At 37.4% G+C, this 17,979-nt stretch overlaps 1 long non-coding RNA gene across 1 annotated transcript; it reads left to right on the top strand.

The window, feature by feature from the left end:
• The first annotated feature begins 4,103 nt into the window (after window positions 1–4,103).
• On the top strand, window positions 4,104–11,709 carry LOC117275556 (uncharacterized). Its single transcript, XR_011409430.1, has 2 exons — window positions 4,104–4,190; window positions 4,567–11,709. It is a non-coding gene; the product is annotated as an uncharacterized lncRNA (long non-coding RNA).
• The last annotated feature ends 6,270 nt before the right edge of the window (window positions 11,710–17,979 follow it).

Raw genomic sequence — 17,979 nt, 5'->3', positions numbered from 1 at the left:
GTAGGATGCCCCCCAGGTGAACCAGGCAATACAATGAACAAGACAAGAATGATGGAAAATGTTATGAGTGTGGAAGATATTGGCATGTTCAAGCTGAATGCCCAGATCTTAAAAGGCAGGTCTCTAGAGGATTCAATAAAAATAAATCTTTTGAAAGGTGGAGTGATGAAGACAGTTCGGAACACAAAGAAATAGCAAATCTATGCTTCATGACCATTCTGGAAAACGACATGAACAAATACTCTGGCTGCTGGACCGATGAAGATGCATCAGATGATGAATGCAAAGAAGATTATGAAAATTGTTTTATGGGACGGGGTGAAACAAGCAAGGTAAGATCTTATAATTGTGATAGATGTAATGAATTGTAGGATATTCTTGACCTTACTCTAAAAGAGTCTAAAAAATGATGAATGAACTAAGGAGACTCAATAGGGAAAAGAAAGACTGGGAACTCAAGCTTGAAGTATGTGAAATTGAAAAAGAGGTACTTCAAGATGAAGTTCAGGAATCACAAATACAACTTAATGGCATGTGCAAGTCCACCAGTCAGAGTTCTGTCATGTCTAACCAAACGACTTACAAGTTAACTAAAAAAAGACCGGTTAAAACTAAGTCCACAAGTACTAACACAAGTGGTAGATCAAAAATCGGGTCAGCTCATATGAGTCACTACTGTAATAAAAGTGGACATAATACTCTTTTTGTCGATTTCATAAATCTAATATTTTAGGATGGATTTGGAAACCCAAAAATAATCCTGGTCTTAGTAGAACTAACTAACAAGGACCCAATCAAGCTTCGGTACCTAAATGAAAGTGATAATTCTATTTTGCAGGAACACCACAGGAAGATCCGCAAAGGAAAATGGTACTTAAACAGTACGTGTTTCAGTCACATGACAGGGGACAAAAACATGTTCAAAGAAGTTGCAAAGATAAATGGAGGAAGTGTCAAATTTTGCGATGAATCAAAAGGAAAGATAGTTGGCACTGACACAGTTCCATTCAATAATAATTGTGATATTACTGAAGTGTATCTTGTAGATGGACTCAACTACAATCTCCTGAGTATAAGTCAGTTATGTGATTCAGGGTACGAAGTTAAATTCAAGAAAACAGGTTGTGCCATTGAAGGTGATACAAGTAAAATAATACTATCAGGAAAAAGGTATGAAAATGTTTATAATCTTGATGGCTTTGAAAATCTAGATAGTCACATTTGCTTAGCATCTATATCTGATAATCCATGGTTGTGACATAAGAAACTTGGTCATGCAAGCATGCACCTCATTATGAAACTCTCCAAGGATGATTTAGTGGTTGGTCTCCCTAAACTCAACTTTTCTAGAAGTTATGTATGTGATGCATGTCAAATTGGTAAACAAACTAGAAACTCTTTCAAAAGCAAAGACATTGTATCTACCACCAAACCCTTACAATTGCGCCATATGGATTTGTTTGGACCCACTAGAACTGCTAGCATAGGAGGAAAATGATATACTTTGTCATTGTTGTTGACTACTCACATTTTACATGGGTGATTTTCTTATCTCACAAAGATGAAGCTTTAAAATACTTTGAGATTTTCTGTAAGAGAGTTGAAAGAGAAAATGGGTACCTTATTACAACCATTCAAAGTGATCATGGAGGAGAATTCGAAAGTAGAGTATTTAAAGATTTCTGCAATGATCAAGGATATACTCACAACTCCTCAGCTCCAAGATCACCTCAACAGATGGAGTAGTTGAGCGAAAAAATAGAACTCTATAAGATATGGCCAGAACAATGATATTGGAATATTCCTTGCCAAACCATTTTTGGGCAGAAGCAATAAGCACAACCTGCCACATTCTCAACAGATGTCTTATAAGACCTATCTTGAAGAAGATTCCATATGAATTATGGAAAGGTAAATGGCCCAACATAGGTTATTTGCATCCTTTTGGCAGCAAGTGTTTTATCCACACCAATGGTAAGGACAATCTTAGAAAATTTGATCCAAAAAGTGATGAAGGTATTTTTCTGGGTTATTCCATAAATAATAGATCTTTTAGAGTTTATAATAAACGCACCTTATCTGTAGAAGAATCAGTACATGTCATATTTGATGAAAATAACACTACGACCGAGAAAGAAATTATTGCAGGTGATGAAGATATCAGTCCAGAAATACCGCAGTCAAGCAAACCCCGAAAGTCGACTGATAAGATAAATCGGGTCACATAATCAACTAATGAACCTTTCAATAGTCAACCAGAATCACAGAATGAGTCAACTACTCATACGATTGCAACACGTCCAAATGAGTGGGGAAGTGAACCGGAATATCCTTAAAAGTTTATCATAGGAGCTCCAAGTGAAGGAATGAAAATCAGGGGAGCTCTCAAGAAAAAGGCAAATGTAGCACTCATCTTTCAGATTGAACCAAAGAAAGTTGAGGAAGCCTTAAAAGACTCCAGCTGGGTACAATCAATATAGGAAGAACTCGATCAGTTTGATAAGAATCAAGTCTAGAAACTGCTACCCTAAGCCTGCATATGCTACTATAGTTGGAACAAAAAGGATTTTCAGAAATAAGCTCAATGAAGATGAAAAGATTGTGAGAAACAAAGCCAGACTAGCAGCCCAAAGCTACTCACAACAGGAAGGAGTCGATTACGATGAAACCTTTGCACCAGTAGCTCGACTAGAGTCTATACGAATTCTTCTTGCATATGCATCCTTCAAACAATTTAGACTTTTTTAGATGGATGTCAAAAGTGCCTTTTAATGGCTTTATTGATGAGGAGGTATATGTAAAATAACCTCCTAGTTTTGAAGACTCTAAATTCCCTTACCATGTGTATAAGTTGACTAAAGCTCTGTATGGACTCAAACAAGCTCCACGAGCCTGGTATGAAATGCTTAGTTCATTTCTACTTGATCATGTCTTTACAAGAGGTAAAGTAGATACTACACTATTTATCAAAATATCATCAGGAGGTAATCTTATTATTTAAGTTTATGTTGATGATATTATCTTTGGAAGTGCTAACCTTCTTTTATGCAAGGAATTCACTAGTCTTATGCAATGTAAGTTTGAAATGAGTATGATGGGAGAACTTACGTTTTCCTTGGACTTCAAATTCAACAATCTGAAGAAGGAACGTTTGTGTGCCAGACAAAATATATAAAGAAATTAATTCAAAAGTTTGGCATGAGCAGTGCTAAAACAATTGGTATGCCAATGAGCCCGTCAACCAGCCTTGACAAGGACGAAAAAGAAAATCCAGTCGATGAAACTAAAAATCGTGGAATGATAGGCTCTTTGCTTTACTTGACTGCCAGGCGACCAAATATTATGTTTAGTGTATGTAAATGTGCCAGGTTTCAGTCAGCTCCTAAGGAATCGCATCTAATTGCAGTAAAGAGAATAATTCGTTTTCTTATCGGAACTATTTCTTATGGACTATGGTACCCACGTTCTAACAATTTTAAGATGGAAGGTTTTTTAGATGCTGATCTTGCAGGTGATAAGGAAGATAGAAAAAGCACCAACGGAACATGTCAATTACTGGGAAAGGCATTAATATCATGGAACAGTAAGAAACAAGGCTCAATTGCATTATCCACAACGGAGGCAGAATATATTGCCATTGGGCAATGTTGTGCACAGTTACTATGGATGTCTCATCAACTTGGTGCCTACGAACTATTTTTTAAACATATTCAAATATTTTGTGATAACTCTAGTACTATATCTCTCTCAAAGAATTCTTAGGGTTAAGCATATAGACATCAAATATCATTTCATTAAAGATCATGTGTAAAACCCCGTACATTGTTAGGCTTTAAATGTTGATAATGACGATATTGAATAAGATGCCTGGCGGGTATAAGGACCTACACATTCTAGATAAAGTGGTTACAGATATGCCTATAGCATATGGTGATTAGAAGTGGGTGATATGATATATTTATATTAAAAAAAAGATAAGAGAATGGAAATTTAACAAAAATAGAATTGGACTAGTCACGTGGACTAAGTATGGTCACGTGATATATATGGATTGGAATCTTAAAGAAAATGCATTAGAATGAAACATTAAGAATTGGTACGGGATTTAGAGTTCTCGTTTTGGCCGAAGCTTAAAGGCAGCAAAGTTTTTCCTTTTGGTTGCTTGTGTTCTTTCCCCTGACAAACGCGCGGTAAGAAAATTACTTCTTCCTTTTGGTTTTATTCACTTCTTTCTTATTTAATTGTCTACTCTATTATTTAGATGGGTGATTGTAATTGGAAACAGGAGTTAGGGTTGAGTAGCATAGGGAGAAATTGATAATGAAGATTTAAATTTGTGAAAAAGATGAAACCTTACACTGGTATTATACTGTATTGTTGATAATGTTATTAAGGAGGATTGTACCCATTGTATTGTAAAAGAATGAAGTGGGTAAGTTTTGTTCCCACGTAATAGAGGAAAAACTCACAAATTAGAGGATTTGAACCAATGTCCCTAAATTAATGGGAATAAAGTTGCAAGCTTTATGCATGTATTGATGTAAGTTGAACTGGTTTATCATGTAGATTGTGAAATTGGGGTCCGAGATTGCTTGAAGGAGGTGTGAAGTGGAAGTTAAGCTTGTCGTCTTGAGGTAAGTTGAGGCTTATTCTTCTAGTAGGGAGTTTTATTAGAACCCACGTGCTCCATGTGTTTGATAAATCTAAGTCATGTCTCCTTGTGCTCCAGTATTCAGTTCACGTCATTCTTATTCACTACGACTTTATATGTGATAGAGTTACATGTTTATGCGTATTTATGTGCCTTTGTTGGTGATATTTACATTTAGTGATGTATTCGGTTCCAGTATTTATTTATGCATTAATGTGATCACATTGAAGGGAGAGCTAGCCGAACTCTCCTTACGTGAGTGCCATAAGGCCAGGGTTAGATACCCCACGCTCGTAGGGGCTATTGTTTGCTGGGGAGATATGCTGACACTCCCCTGTGTGTGTTGCTAGATCTCACGTACATAGGGCCACTATGTGTAACTCAGTTTCTATTACAATCTAGCTATTACCTTACGGTTCCACTTTTAGTTATGTACTTGCAGGATCATCCTACAATTTTAGACTTTTGTTTGTTGTCAGTTTTCAGCTCTTATACTGCTTACATGTTTTCTGTGGACATATTTCTTTCTTGTTATGTTTACCCCAGAAGGCCTCGCTCCGCCTTCTTAGGAGGTAACCCATGAGACTTGCTGGGTATCCCATTATGATACTTAGCCTGCGAGCCTGCTTCTTTTCTTTTCTTGGATACAGATACTACTGGTCACGTTACAGGCACTACAAGATAGGACTAGCTTTCAGCCCAAACACTTTCCCGCTTCTCTTCTTGGTGGAAACTCAGACTTAGTATTTATTTATATTTTCTTAGAGTGTGGGGTATACCCCAAAGACATATATGATCAGTACTCGTAGAGGCTCGTGACTTAGTCTAGTGGGTTTTATACATTTTGTTTACTCTCAGTTGGGTATTTTATTAAGATTTATGACTTAGCTCTTAGCTTGAATTTAGTTTTATTTTTGTTAATAATTATGCCATGGCATCATTTGGGTTACTTCAGTTATCATGATGCTTAGTAAAAATTAGTTAAGGGTTCACTCGACAGGTTGTATAGGTTGGGTGCCAATCACGTCCCACCTTAGCTTTTGGGGGTGTGAAATCATGTCCTCAAGGGAGATATAGAATTATCATTTGTTGGCACCACTGATCAATTAGCAGACATCTTCACTAAGTCTTTACTTGAAGATAGATTTTGCTCCCTAAGTGAACTACTTGGTATTATTTCGCTTGATCATAAAAATTAGGACTTATGTGTTAGTTTTAATTCTTGTGTGTCTAATGTTTTTAATTTCAATTTTTCTGTAAGTATGCATTAATTTTGCGCCTCCGATTTCTGTTACGACCCAATTTCTCCTCCGTTGGGTATCGTGATGACACCTAGTCTTAGCGACTAGGTAAGCCTAATATTTATTGAATAAAAACCATAATAAATAACATCTAACAACTTGAAATGGAATTCTTTATAAAAAATTACAATTCCCAAAACTGGTAGTATAAGTCATAAGCTCTACCGAGTTTGCTACAAATTGCTAAATACAACTGTTTGGAAATAGGTAAAACAGTGTGAATACAGAATAGGAAGGTGACTCCGACGCCTGCTAACGCAGTAGCAGGTTTACCTTGAGTCTCCACACCAACAATCCGCACAACTAGCTAATGATCAACTGACTCTGCAATACCTGGATCTATACAAAAATATGCAGAAGTGTAGTATGAGTACACCACAGCGGTACCCAGCAAGTATCAAGACTAACCTCAGTAGAGTAGTGACGAGGAATAGTCAAGACACCTACTGGACTAAAAGACCTGAACAAAGTATAAGTATAGAAACAACAGAGTATAATATCTACATAAAGACTACGCGATATGACTAATAATACAGTAATTTCAATAGGAAAGGACAACAATAAGTGTCAGCGGAATACCATAATAATGACGCAGAAGGGTGAACGTAAACACAACCTAAAATCGAAATCACAGATACAACAAGAACAAATAATAACTCAGTAACAACGACTGCTTTCACATCAGGTTTTAGTCAGCAAACTCCACGAGGTACCGAACCTCAGACAAATCACAACTCACGGGTCTCAATACCTGAACCCTAACACTTGGCATCATGTGCCTTCATTACACCTCATAACCGCACTAATAACTCACGTGCCAAATAGAGCCATTCTCACATAGAAGGCAAGTAAACAAGGGTGTGCATCTATACTCAGCAATACCAAGAAAACCTCTTAACCGATAAGAGTGCTCAACTACGTGTATGCTTGTGCAAGTGTCCTAACATGGTTCATGCCAGCTAGTAAGTATAGGAAAATAAATGGACAACACGTAGAATGTTTTCTCACAACTTTCCACAAGATAAAACCCGCACAGGTAAGTGTACCACTACACAAACATCAACAACAAGAATGCCCCCAGGCCATTACAAGTCATCACAAATCAATCCCTGACATAGCCCACCTTATATCGCCACGTGTGAAATAGTAAAATAAATGCACGCCTTGTCTCGCCACACGTGCATAATAATGTTCTCACCTTATCTCGCCACATGCGCAACCCACATATATATATCCCGCCTTGTCACGCCGCATGTGTAAATATCAATAGTAACAATAGCACATCAGAAACCTCGTGCAACCCCATAACAAAGAGATGTCAACAAATGGCACTCCCGAGATACCGTCTCGTAGTCCCAAAAGTAAATGCTTAACAGAGGATCTCCCGAGGTACTGCCTCATAGTCCCAAAAGTAAATATGCAAGACAGGGGGATCTCCCGAGGTATCGCCTCATAGTCCCAAAGTAAATATGCAAGATAGGGGGATCTCTCGAGGTACCGCCTCGTAGTCCCAAAGTAAATATGCAAGAACAACCAGTACAACAGCAACAATAGCACTAATACAAGGGTACGGCAAAAAAATCAACTCAGAAATTCCAGAACTCAAAGGAACGGAGAAATTAATTCACAAGGAGTGGCCACAATAGAGAATGCTAGTCATAATAAGAACAACTCAACAAGAAAGGAAATATTATGTTACAACGGTCTACAATGTATAGTTCGACAATGAGGGAACTAACACAATGCGAATAATTCCAAATAAGGATAAGTCAACTAGAATGTAATATATCTAACTTCTTTTAAGGTTGACAATTAAGAAAGAGATACAACAAATTCAATTAGGGATAAGCAGTAGAAAGATAATCATAGCCTCAATTAAGGATGAACAATTACAAAAGAGATAACAATTTTAGTTAAGGCACGTATGACTCAAATAAGCATCAAGGGCAGATCATGAAACAATTAATTCTAATTAAAGCAGGTAGAGGTGAATCTAGTAATTAAGAGATGTATTCACAACATAACAACTGCATAATCAGTGAATACAAGGACCTAAGAACCCTAAAAGGGCAACTTTTCACAAATAAGTTCGAGCACGTATTCGTCACCTCGCGTACACGGACTAAAATTAGCATAGAAGACTCAAATCCTAAGAGGTAGTTCCCCCACACGCAGTTAGGCAAGATGCTTACCTCGAACCAAGCTCAATCAATCAGTAAGAATTCCCTTCCTCGATTATCCGACTCTGAATGGCCCAAATCTAGCCAAACACAATCACATATCATGAATAAAATTATGAGAAACTAATTTAAATAATAAATCTACGACTTTAGCAAAGAATCAAAAATTCGACCCAAAAAGTTGACCCAGGACCACGTCCCGAAATCAGGTAAAAGTCATAAAATATGAATACCCAATCAACCACGAGTTCACTCGCACCAAAATTATCCAAATCCGATATCAAAATCCGAATCAAAACTCAAAACTTTATTTGAAGAACTTTCCAACTTTTCCCCAAATTTCTCAACCAAATTCCTTGATTAAATGATGAATTCAACTATAGATTAATGAGATATAACCATAAAAGAGTTAAGAATCGTTACCAACAAGCTTCCTCTAAAAATTCCTCGAAATATCGCCTCAATCCGAGCTTTCTAGGTCCAAAATTGGAGAATGAAATCAACCATCGCACTTAGCCCTTTTCTGGCCAGCGATTCCCGCTTCTGCGGGCTTCCAGTCGCACCTGCGACGTCGCACCTGCGGAAATTCCATTGCAGATACGGAAATGACTTAAGTCCTCTAGTCCGCTTCTGCGAGCATAAGGCCGCACCTGCGAGTGCGCGCCTGCGGATTCTTGTACGCTTCTGCGGAATCCTTACTCAGCTCGCCTTCTGCTTCTGCGATCCCTTCTCCGTAGGAGCGGCACCTGCGACCACTGGTTAACCAGTGGTCGCCTTCCGCACCTACGACCACTGGTTACCCAGACCAGGACCGCATCTGCGAGCTCCCTTCCGCACGTGCGAGTCTGCACCTGCGGCCACCCCACCACATATGCGATTACACCAGAAGCTTAAGCATCCGAAACTCACCCGAGGCCCCCGTGACCTCAACCAAACATACCAAAAAGTCCTAAAATGCCATACGAACTTAGTCAAGCCCTCAAATCACATCAAACAATGCTAAAAACACGAATCACCCTCCGATTCAAACTTAATGAACTTGAAACTTTAAAATTTCTACAACCGATGCCGAAACATATCAAACCACATCCGATTAACCCCAAATTTTGCACACAAGTCATATTCAACATTACGGACATACTCCAACTTCCGGAATCGGATTCCGACCCCGATATCAAAAAGTTCACTACCGGTCAAAATCTCCTAAAAATTGACTTTCGCCATTTCAAGCCCGAATGAGCTACAGACCTCCAAAACACAATCTGGACACGCCCCTAAGTCCAAAATTACCCAACGGAGCTAACGAAACCGACGAAACTCCATTCCAGAGTCGTCTTCATATAGTTCTGACTACGGTCAATATCCTAAGGCTAAAGCTTCCGTTTTAGGGATTAAGTGTCCCAAATCACTCTGAATCATCCGATAATTGAATTCAACAACGCACGCAAGTCAATACACACAATACGAAGCTGCTCAGGGCCTTATGTCGTCGAACGAGTCTTAAATTCTTAAAATGACCGACCGAGTCGTTACATCCTTCCCTCTCTTTTTCCATCAGTCACAGCTTTCAAGAAAGGAAAACCAATCATCCTAACCCTTCAATGACACCATTTCCAATCCTACACTCAACCATCAAAATCCCTTCCTCTTTTATCCTCAGAACCACTCTTCTCTGTCTTTATTGTTCCTATCACTCAGAAACAACCTAAAAATCCTTCAAACCCTTCCTCAAAATCTTTCAATGGCTAAACACTTCAAAAATTCGTCTGCCTCCACTAGAAAAGGTACCCGTTCCAAGGGAAAACTCTCTTCTCAGCCCCCAGAACAAGTAGACCTAGGGTCTGACCACTCAGAAGGGTTTGCCTCTTCTCAGGCAGAGCTATCAGACCATTCTCACCAAATAGGAGAAAAAACTCTTGGAAAAAGGCCTATGGAAGACCCCCATGAATCTCTTACCCCCAAGAAATCCAAAGTAGACCTTTCGAGTTCTCTAGAGTCCGACCTCAAATTCTGGGATACCCCAAATAGGGATTTATTTGTTGCTCTGAAAGACAAGCACATTGCTCATAGAAGAGTAGTCGACCTTGATGATATAGAGGCCCTAAATTGTAAGGTAAATGATTTGTTTGTTTTTCAAGGATGGTTTAAATTCCTCTTTGTACCCCCTCCCAAAGTGTATGAACCTTTAGTGAGAATGTTTTATGCTAATATTCGCTCTAGCAAGCCTGAAAAGTTGGACTCCCTAGTTTTAGGAAAACACATTGTCCTTGATTGTGCCATATTTGACTCAATTTTTCTGTGTAAGTGCTTTAGTTTTCCTATGCTTTTCAAGAATACTTGGCCTGATGATTTTAAAATTTCTTTTGATCAAACAAAACGTTGTATTACTGAGTGTCCATCTATTTCCCTTCCTAACCAGTTAGGTCCTAGTGATGTTAGTTTTGAAACCTGAGTTCTGGCCCACATTATTGCGACTACTCTTCTTTCTCGTACTGGATCATTCTCCACCTTCTCTCAATGAGATACCTTTCTTGTCTACTATCTTGTTACCAAACTTAAGGTTAAACTATCCTCATGGGTCATAAACTTCATGATTGAGAGTGCTGATGATCCTACTAGTTTGCCCTATGGTATGGCTATCACCCACATTTTGAAAGCCCATAACATCTCTATCTCAGAATACCCCTTTGTCTCTGTTTCAAAGTCCTACAACTCTAAGATTTTTCCAGTATGAGGTATGTATGTGCTAAGGGTTCCTGGGTGAAGAAACAGAAAGGTGAAGTCAAGAACGTTCAGCCTGATCCCAAGATCAAAGCCTCTATTTCCCATCATAATGTAAGTGATCGCGACCTTATGGAGAAACTGACTGCTATTGACAACATGTTGGACATCATCAAGGACCTTCTTGCTGCAACTCAATCCACTGTTGGGGGCATCCATGCGATCTCCAAAGAGACTAGGTCTGATGTTTCTAAGATGAGGGACAAAATTCTCAAACTTGGAGAAAATGCAGTCAAAACCTTCAAGGAAGTACATGACATGATTGATGGGGTAACAGTTTCAGCCAATGCCAGCTTTGAACGTCTAAAGGAGGCGATTTGCAACACTCTTACTTATTTCTTGCGTCGTTAGTTGTGGAAGTTTCAAACAATCCCTTTTTTGCTATTTTTCTATTTTTGACTGGATAACCAGTCGTTGGATATTTTTCTTTATTTTTGCTAAACTATGCATGCCCATAATTTGCAAATATTTGCCTATGATGTGTCTGCTTCTACTTTATTTGCCTATAGTTTGTATGTATGTATATCCCCTCTTTGCTGATATCAAAAAGGGGGGAGAAAGAAGTTGTACTTGCAGGAGCACGTGCTGAAGGGGAGTCGACTGAATATAACTATATGCAGCACCTGCTGATGGGGAGTCAACTGAAGTATATGCAAAACCTGTTGAGGGGGAGTCGATTACAGGGAAGTAAACTGTTGTTTATATATTATTTTTGTCATCATCAAAAAGGGTGAGATTGTTAATTATAAGTTTCAATGATGAAAAATAATATATCACTTTTGGTGCAGGATCACAAGGAATAAAACAAAGGAATCAAGAAGCAATACCATTCAAGAATGGATTAAGGAAACTAACTATTAACGGGAGCCCTAAAAGCAATGCAATGAAAAGAATCAATGATAAGAAATGAAAAAGGAAAAAGCAGCGGAGATCTAGAAGAAGAATCAATCAATGATGATGGCCGGAAGCTATTACTGGAAGGTCCCAAATCAAAGGGAAAAGAAATCGCAAAGGGATACACTGGAGGTCGTTGAAGCCAGAAATCAAGGGATCTATCACAAATCATTCAACTAACGAAAAGATATGCCTAGCAGATAAAAAACTCGTCAAGACCACAAATCAAGGAAGATCAACGGAAACGTGACTTTATTCTTGGAAAGAATAAATCTATGATTCCTTTCAAGGATCAACTCCCTTGGGTTTGCAATCTCTCAAGATTCACGTCATTCAAGAGCCAAGAAGGCCTCAAGAAGTATATATATACATATGTTCCAGACTTGAACAAGATATACTTTGAACGAACCATTTTCACTCCTTTTGTTCTACTCCAAACAAGTATTGTAGTTCTTTTAGATATGTTGTATAATTAGTGAGAGAAGAAAAAGAGACAAACCCTGGTGAGGCATTGTATCAAGAAGAGAAAAGTGACATAGAGATCAAACTGTTGGTGTAAAGCTACATCAATCCATGTGTACTCAAGAAACTTCGATCACTGAAAGAGAATACCCTTGCAACCCAAGGGGACTGGAGTAGGATTCACATTGAATCCGAACCACTATAAAATTCTGGTGTCTTTATTTCCTACATTTTATTTCTGCATTACTATTATCCTGTTCTTATTTCAGGTCGACTAATTGGTAAACTAGTCAACTACTTATAATACAAATTTTAAATAGGCAATCCACCCCCCCTCTTGTACTTTCACTAGTACCATCCCTCCGGAACTAAACCGTACTTATTTGTGTCTCATCCCAAAATTCAAATATGCCAATAATAAAAAGAATTTTAGACCCATTTGCCTTTGCAATATTGTCTATAAACTTGTCACATCCCATCAAGCTATTTTCTTGAAGAATAAAAGAGCAGCCAACTGTGCAATCATTATTCAAGAAGTTGAGAATCACTACCAAAAGATGAAAGGTTCAAAAGCTAACATGATTCTAAAAGTAGACCTTGAAAAAGCTTTTGATCGATTGGAATGGTCTTTCATACATCGCACTCTCACTTTTTTTTTAATTCCCTCCGAATCTTATTAAACTTATTATGTCTTGTATTACTTCCTCCACTATGTCTATCCTTATCAGTGGAAGTAAAATTGAGTTTTTTGCTCTAATAGAGGCATCAGACAAGGAGACCCCATGTCTCCCTACATCTTTATACTCTACTTAGAAATTCTCTCTAGAAATATCTGTCATGAGTTGGATCTAGATTATTGGAACCCCAACAAAATTAGAAGAATTGTTCCCCATTTATCTCATCTTTTCTTTGCAGACGATCTAACCCTGATGGCCTGCGCGGACTGCAAGAATTGTGACATCATTTTGAGAACTATGAATTCTTTTTGTGCGTTCTCGGGTCAAAAAATAAACCTTGATAAATCAAAAGTCCTTATCTCTGCAAACTGTGATCCTACCATCAGGAAAATTCTCTCTCATGCCCTCCAAGTTAGGCAAAGCTCCACTTTTGGTAGATACTTAGGTTTTCCCATTTTTCACCAAAAAACAAAGTTAAGAGACTTCCAATTCGTCATTGATAACATGAATAAGAAGCTTACAGGTTGGAAGACTAGATTCCTTAATATGGCAGGTCGCACTACCCTTGCAACCTCTACTCTTAATAGTATTCCAATCATATTATGCAATACCACAAACTCACCAAAAAAATCAATAGCCTCATTGATCAAACCCAACGTTATTTATATGGGGATCTACTGCTGAAAAATCAAAGCTGCATCTTGTTAATTGGCATACGTTGATGTCACGATCCAAAATTCCATCACAAGCATCGTGATGACATTTAGTCTCTAAGACTAGGTAAGCCGATTACAATTACATTTCGAGCCATTTTTTTCCTTTGAAACATGTAATTTAATATAAGTGTCAAAACCAAAAGCGTAAACAAATACAACAACCTCCCAAGAATGGTAATATTGAGTCACGAACTCTAACTAAATACATGCAATGATCTCAAGGATCGAGTGTACAATACTGTTTGAATAAGAGTGACAGTACAATAAAAATGGAAAGACTAGGGACTATGACGACCAAGCAGCTCTACCTTGAATCCTTGCGATCAACACACTAACTCTGCAGAAGTGTAGTATGAGTACACCACAGTCGATACCCAGTAAGTATCAAGACTAACCTCGGTGGAGTAGTGACGAGGTGAAGTAAAAACACTCACTAGTCAAAACATGGGCAACATAACATACAAAAGTAATAGAAAACAGATAACACAGATAAAAACAATAACCAACTAATGATATAAACAACAAGTCATAAAGAACACCATAAATATTGCTCACACGAATAATAAAGACAAGTGCAACCAATTAATCAAGTCCTTTAAAATATACATCTTTTATCTATAAGTTTTTCAAATAAAAATCTTTAGAATCTAATCCTTTCAATTTAATATATCCCGAATATAATTCCTCCAAATAAATATCTTACGAATGTAAATCTTTCAAGTAAATACCTCTCAATATATTTCTTTCAAATAAATATCTTTTAAATAAAAACCTTTCGAATATAATTCTTTTAAATAAAACCTTTCGAATACAATTCTTTCAAATAAAAATCTTTCGAAAATAATTCTTTTAAATAAAACCTTTCGAAAATAATTATTTTAAATAAAACCTTTCGAATATAATTCTTTCAAATAAAATCATCGGTTGACACCTCACCTCAAAATCCTAAAATTCTTGGGTCTCGGCCCACTTTCATATCTCACGACACCTCGTTCCCATATCTCTATCACAACCGCATGGACAATTCAGAAAGCAGAAGACAAAATAATATAATGAAATGACTGATAAGTGAATAAATGAGAATTTACAGAAAGACAACAACACAGCAAATAGAGGTAAACAACAGGGGCGCTCCCGAGGTATCGTCTCGTAAACCCAAATGTAAATGCTCAACGGAAGGGGGGGGGGGATCTCCTGAGGTACCGCCTCGTAGTCCAAAAGTAAATATGCAGTACAGGGGGATCTCCCGAGATACCGCCTCATAGTCCCAAAGTAAATATGCAGTACAGGGGGATCTCCTGAGTAAACGCCTCGTAGTCCCAAAGTAAATATGCAAGAGCAAGGACGGAAGAATAACTCAGCAAGAACAACCTCTTCTTAAATAAAAATTTTGATAAATATATTAACGCCTCAATTTAAACTTATTTACTTAATTATTTGCAGATGAAAAATCCATAATGTGATTATTTCCAAGAAATATCAAATCAACAAATACACGAAATTCACATAAAAATCCAAGTGGCAATCACACCAAATTATCATATAAATTACAAACTAGACAAACAAGGAATGAGGCATGATAATAAAAGATTTAATAAGTACCAACAATTTCCAATTTAATACTTAAGGGTGTCTACGAATTTTAACCGACATAATTTGCATATATAAACCAAGTACGTACTCGTCACCTCGCGTACACGGCTTTCACATTACACAAATGGCACATATAACTCAATGCCTAAGGGGTAATTCCCCCACTCAAAGTTATGAAAGATACTTATATTTTTGCAGTTAGGCCGATATTCCAAAATAGTCTTCTTGCTTGAATTGACCTCTGGACAGCTCAAATCTATCCAATTTAATTGTATAACTTCATTAAAATTCATCAGAAATAATTCCGGATAATATAACGTCGACTTAAAAATTCACATAAAAAAGTAAATAAAAGTCAACGCGTGGCCCGCCTCTCAGAACCCGACAGAATTTTTACGAAATTCGAACATCCATTCCGATACGAGTTCAACCATACCAAATTTACCGAATTTCGATAATGAATCGACCTCCAAATCTTAAATTTTATTTTTGAAAGATTTTGCAAAAATCTCATTTTCTTCCAATTGATTCACTAATAAAAGATGAAAATAATCATGGAATCATGAAATATAATGAAAACCGAGTAGGAAACACTGACCCCAATCCATTTGGAGAAAATCCTCTCAAATATCGCCCAAATCTGAGTTCCCTAGCTCCAAAAATGTTGAAATGAGCAAAAAAACAAAACTACTCAATAAACACTCATTTCTCGTCACTAAAAGTGCATTTCCCGTCACTAATAGTACGTACCAGAACCTGCTTGCACCATCAGTTTATTATTTCACTAAAAATGCTCTAACTCCATCATACGAACTCGGAATTCGATATTCTGTTCCTGTGAGTCACAAATAATAATACGAACCTAGTCGTTCAATCAAAACTCAATACGGTACCAATTTCGCTCGTTAAACAATTAACTCATATTTCTCGCAAAAAACCCAGCCGCGACTTGATGAAATTAGACCAAACATTCCAGATCATTCCTATAATTCATTATCAAACTCTCGGAAGTCTCTAAATCGAATTTCGATCTCTAGAACTAAAAATGGATCTTTGGATCATTACATGCTTATGCTCAAAACACCAAACTCTTCCAAAATTCTTTCCCAGACAGCCTATAGTGTATCAACCATAACCTTTTGGACCCAACTCCAACTACTGAACAATTTAAAATTTTGAAAATTAGATACAAAGGGTTATAATAGATTACGAGATATAAGCTTCCAAAGTCAGCCATGTGCAACAGAAATTTTTGCGATGCACACTGCCAGGCAAAACAACTGCAATACCAGACTTCAGTTAGTCGATCATAACTTTCTGTACAAATATCCAAATGATGAATGGTTTATATTTCTAGAAGCTAGACTGAAAGGGCTACAACTTTTATTTTTGGATCATCTACAAATTCCTTACAAATTACGAGATATAAGCTTCCAAAGTCAGCCCTATGCAGCAGACATTTCTGCGATGCACACCGCTGTAGCCAAAAACCAGCAGTTAAAAATGGCCTAGAAATGGTTTAAAACCACTCTGAAACTCACCCGAGTCCCTCGACACCCCGTACGAATATACCAACTAGTCTCAAAACATAATACGGACTTAGTCGAGCCTCAAATAACATCAAACAAACACCGAAACAACGAATCGCACCTCGAATCGAACTTATGAGTTTATGAAATTTTCCAAATTCTATATCTTGTGCCGAAACGTATCAAATAAATCCGGAATGACTTCAAATTTTGCATACAACTCATAAATGTCATAATGGAGTTGTTCCAGTTACAAGAATTGAATTTCGATCCCGATATCAATAAAGTCAACTCCCGGTCAAATTTTCTAAAAATCTTCCATTTTCCAACTTTCGCCAAAATGCGTCAAATTGTCCTACGGACTTCCAAATCCAAATCCGTACATACGCCTAAGTCCAAAATCATTATACAAAGCTATTGACATCATCAAAATCCTATTCCGGAGTCGTTTGCTCAAAATTCAAACTACGGTCAACTCTTTTCATGTAAGCTTCAAAAATAAGAATTGTTCTTTAAATTTACCCAAATCATCCGAAAACCAAACTCGACCACACACGCAAGTCATAATACACATCACAAAACTGCTCGGGACCTTAAGTCGTTGATGGCATGACCCAAACTCACCTATAGGTCATGATGGCGCCCAACATCCTATATAGGCAAGCCAACTAATGATTTAAACATATATTCATTTCTTTAAAAAATTTCCGAGTAATCAAACTCTTCGAAATTTCAAAAATTAAGAAAGATATGAGAAAATAAGGTAAATTTAAATCCAAGTAAAATAATTAAATCCACAAATTCTACTAATGTGTGCCAAGACCTGGTGTCACAAGTATATGAGCATCTAGTAGATTATACAAAATTCTAAATACTGTCTGAAATAAAATAGACAGAATACAAATACAAGAAGAGGCACTAGTTGCTGCAGAACGGTTCAAAAAGGCAGCTCACCACTAAGCCTCTAGATAATGTGGGTGCGCACCGATAGGACCTCCGATAGTACCTGTCTCAGGTCCTGCACAAAAAGTGCAGCAAGCGTAGCATGGGTACGTAAATAACGTGTACCCAGTAAGTATCAAGCCTAATCTCGAAGAAGTAGTGATGAGATGTCGACTTTGACACTCATTATGGGTCAATAATATTACAATAGAATATATTGAATTAAACATGATTTGTAGATGAACAACAATAA

The sequence above is a fragment of the Nicotiana tomentosiformis genome, chromosome 1 (assembly GCF_000390325.3).
Source record: "Nicotiana tomentosiformis chromosome 1, ASM39032v3, whole genome shotgun sequence".
Lineage (NCBI taxonomy): Eukaryota > Viridiplantae > Streptophyta > Magnoliopsida > Solanales > Solanaceae > Nicotiana > Nicotiana tomentosiformis.
This window is presented reverse-complemented; position numbering and strand designations above follow the sequence as displayed.